Raw genomic sequence first — 4,635 nt, 5'->3', positions numbered from 1 at the left:
TGAGAGGGTCTTGGACACCATGTCCTAGTGGTCTTCCACGAGTGTCAACGTCTTCATTTTCCCTCAATTTCAGATCACCCTCCTCAGAAGTATTCAGTGCAACCATGTAGCTCTGAGATGAATCATGCAATCTCAGATTATTGATCCGTTTCAATTCTTTAAGTTTTGAAAAGATGGTTTTGCTTTTCTATGCTTATCTTGGGTGAAAACAGAGTCAGTGGAACAAAAGAATCACTTGAATTAAGCAGAGAAGTTCTGTTGTGCTGTAGGAAAGAAAAATGATAGCAGGGAATGCTTTATTTTCAATAACTGCAGTAATTAGGGAAAATCTACAAACATAAATTTGTTTTACTGTCTAATGTATTTTTCTGGATTCCACTTTGGTTTCTATTGCTGCCAATTTTCTTTGAGTTCCAATTCAGGGAAAATTTAAATTTTCATTAATGTGTATTTCAACCCTCGATGCTCTATTTGATTTGTTTTATTTTATGAGAAGTTGCTGTTTAAGAAAAACTCCTGCATAAAATACAGATTGACATACAGCACCCCAATATCAACATGTTCACGACTGTGAAAAGTTTGTTGAAATGGATGATAACACTTTTTGTAACTCTACTTCTTTGTTAACAGTAGCTAATGGTTTTAAGAATTGATGAAAAATTATCAAAGTAGTAGTATAATTATTGTCTATAGTTTACATATGGGTAGTTCCCCCCATATTCACAATCTACTATTATTACTATTTTCACACGTCTTTATTTAATTCTTATCTACCCACATCCTAGATAGAGGGAGCGTCAGTCACAAGGTTTTACAATCAAAGGGTCACATGATGAAAGCTCTGTAGTTATGCAATCATTATCAAATATCAAAGGTAATGGATTACCAGTTTCCGGTATTTACTTCTGGCTAGTTTAACATAATAGAAAATAAAAAGATTGTGATGTATCTATATGAGTCAGTAGCCACAATCGTTTTTAAATTCTCATTTCCAGTGACACCTCCCCCTCTCATTTGATCATTCTCTCAAACTTCAGGGAGATCTTGGCAATGACCATTTTACCTTCATGCTGGAAAATGCTGTTGACCTTACCGGGTAAGGAAAGAGTCCTTTGAGAAATTGTTACCTCTGGGTTTCAGAGCTTATCTCTGATACTAAAAATTTGGAGTCCTATAATTTCTGAAAAAAATAATCTTAATGAGAAGAAAGTTTTAGATTCTTATTTAGAGTCCAGGGTTTCCTTTATGATTTTAAGGAATACTTCTGGCATTGGCTTGGCATACTGTGGGAATATTTAATATCTGGCTGAAGTTTGTGTAAGAGTAACCTCCAACAGGACAACTAGACTCTGTTGGAAAACTCTTGACCACTGAAACTGAATTTTGCCTCATTTCTTTTCCTTATATTGCTCAACAAGGTATTTCCAATCCCATGATGCCAGGGCCAGGCTCATCCCTGGGAGTCATATCCTATGTTTCCATGGAACCACACCCATGGGAATCATGCCCCAAGTGGTGGGGAGGAAACTGAGTTTTTTGCAGAGTTTGGCTTAAAGAAAGGCCACATAAGAGCCACAAAAGAGTTTTCTGAGGGTGGCTCAGTCATAATTATAAGTAGGCTTAGCATCACCATTGCAGAAATAACTTTCATAAGGACATGCCTTAAGATTGAGATAATTTGGGAATTACTCAGATGGGGAAGTTTAATACTTCTACATTTTCCCCCAGTCCTTCAAGGGGACTTGCCAAACTCTTTTTTTATTTTCTGCCTGAAATACTATGGGATGTGTCGAGGTATTATGTTAATCTGTACAGAAAAACAAGATCTCACTCCCTATTCAGGAATTATTAGAAATGGTTGCAACCACAAGATGGAACAGAATTAAAACATGGCTTTTCTAGGGTACATAATCCTTTCAAACCAGGTACATGTCCTTTCATTGCTGGCTTATTTCATTAAATGTTGTGTCCTCAAGTTTCACTCACCTTGTTGCATGCCTTACAGCTTCATTTCTTCTTGAAGCTGCTCAACATTCCATCATGTGTATACACCACAGTTTTCCCTTCTATTCCTTAGTCAATATAACCTTAGACCACCTCCATCCATTGCAAATCATGAATCTAGGTGCCGTGAACACCAATGGGCAAATTTCTATTCATGATTCTGTTTTCAGTTCTTCCACCTACATGTTAATATTGGGATTGCAGGATCATAAGGCAATCCTATACTTAGTCTCCTATGGAACCAGCACAGTGCCCTCCAGAGGGGCTGCACCATTCAACTTCCCTACCAACAGTATCTCTCCACATTTCCTCCAGCACTTGTATCATTCAGCTTGTCCATTTTAAATGCAATTTTACTGTGATATACTCACATATCATGTAATCATCCAAGGCATATGGTCAGTGTTCACTGTATCATCATATAGCTGTGCACTGATCATCACAACCTATTTTAGCACATTTTTATTACCCCATAAACATAAAGATAAGAATAAAAATAAAAGTAAAAAAGAATGTCCAAAGCATCCCTCCCCATTTCCCCCCTTATTCTGTATTTTGTATTTATGCTGTTACTCATCTGTCCATAACCTTAAAAAAGATAGTGTCAGCCACAAGGTTTTCACAATCACTCCTCACATCATAAAAACCATATATTATACAATCATCTTCAAGACAAAACTACATTTTATTTCAAGTATTTCTCTCTAGTTTTTCCAATACCCACCAAAATAAATAAGGATATCTATTTAATGTATAAGAATAACCACAGAATGACCTCTTGACAGTACTTGAAATCACTCAGCCACTAAACCTTTATTTTGCTTCATTTCTCTTCCCGCTTTGGTTCAGGAAGTCTTTCTTGATCCCACGATGCTAGGGCCAGGCCCATCCTCAGGAGCCATATTCCATGTTACCAGGGAGTTTCACAGCCCTGGGAGTCATGTCCCATCTAGGGAGAAGGCAGTTAGTTTGCCTGTGGAGAGAGCTTATAGAGAGAAGCTACATCTGAGCAAAAAAAAGAAGTTCCCTCGGTGTGACTCTTAGGCATGATCATAAACAGCCTTAGCTTCTTTGCAGGACTATGTTTAAAAAAGTCAAACCCCAAGATCGAGGTCTTGGCCTATTAAATTGGTACTACCCAGTGCTTGTGAAAATATGAGGTCTTCCCTATATGGACAAGCTTAATATTTCCATGTTTTCCCACAGGGCTTCAAGGGGAATTTGCAAATCTTTCTCATCTTCTGCCCAGAATACTCTGGGATATATCAAGACATCACACTAACTTGTAAAATCCAACAAGATTTCACTCACTATTCAAGGTTCCATGAGATTAGGGACCATTGAATAAACTGACCATACAAGTTAAATTAGGTACTGTGCTATAGAAAATATAAATTTTGAGCCAAATAAACAGCTGTTCCTTTTTTATCTTTGGAAGTCGATGTTTTAAAATGCACTTATTATCATCCTTTACATTTTAGTCTGATTTATCCAAGTCCTAACCACATCAGCTTCCTTCAAGTCTCTAATTGAAGAGACATGTCTCTGTTTCAGCTTTTGTAACAATTGGTCTTTGTGGTAATATTAGTTTTCATTGCTTCAGATCTCTCTCAATCTTTGGTGTTGCACAAATACCTGAATTTCAAGGAAGGATCAGGTTATACACAATGAACTTAGCCTTAAGAATTTAGAAATAATAGTTAAAACTCAGGAATAGATGTGGCTTCTGTAAGAGCTTACAATCTAGGAGTTTTTACAGTAGGTCTTCTGCTCCTAATATATGCTTTAGAGGTCAACTCTCTGAGTTTGCACATCGTAGTTAGTCCTTATTAGGGAAGTGTTATAACATCAGTCTTTTTGTTCCTGGCTTATTTTACTCCACGTACTTTCCCTGAGTTTCATTAACCTAGTTGCATGCTTCAAACTTCATTTCTTCTTGCAGCTTCTCAATGTTCTATTGGGTGTTGCACCACAGTTTGACCCTCTGTTTATCAGCCAATGTATGCTTAGGCCATCTCCATCCATTGCAAATCATGAAAACTGTCACCATAAACACCAGGGTACAAATGTCGATTCAAATCCATCCTTTCATTCTTTCACATAAATACTTCATAACAACGCTGCAGAATCCTATGGCAACTGTATATTTGGCCTCCTGTGAAGCCACTACACTGCCCTACAGAGGGTCTGCCTGATTCTACTTCCCTAACAACAGTAAACACATACATCTGTCTCTCCACATTTTCTCTAGCCCTTTTATCTTTCTGTCTCTTTTCAAAAGGTTTATTCAAACACCATACAATCATCCTCAGTAAACAATCAGTGGGTTCCACTATATTCACATGGCTATGCTTTCACCACTACAATCTATATGAGAACATTTTCAATTCTTTTGCCAAGAAAGAAGAGAAATACAAGGAAATTACAACAAGAATTCCACAACACACCTTATATTTCCCTCTGTTGACGTTTAGCTTTGGTATATTGTTCTTTCTAACAATTAATTAAATAATATTGCAATGTTACTAATAACTATATCCTAGTCTGCATTAATGGTATTTTTTCCACAGGTCATCCCATTTCTTAATAGCTTGCAATGGTGAAATTCATTTATTCTCCCTCATGTACAAA

This window comes from Tamandua tetradactyla, assembly GCF_023851605.1.
Source record: "Tamandua tetradactyla isolate mTamTet1 chromosome 22 unlocalized genomic scaffold, mTamTet1.pri SUPER_22_unloc_3, whole genome shotgun sequence".
Classification (NCBI taxonomy): Eukaryota; Metazoa; Chordata; class Mammalia; order Pilosa; family Myrmecophagidae; genus Tamandua; species Tamandua tetradactyla.
This window is presented reverse-complemented; position numbering follows the sequence as displayed.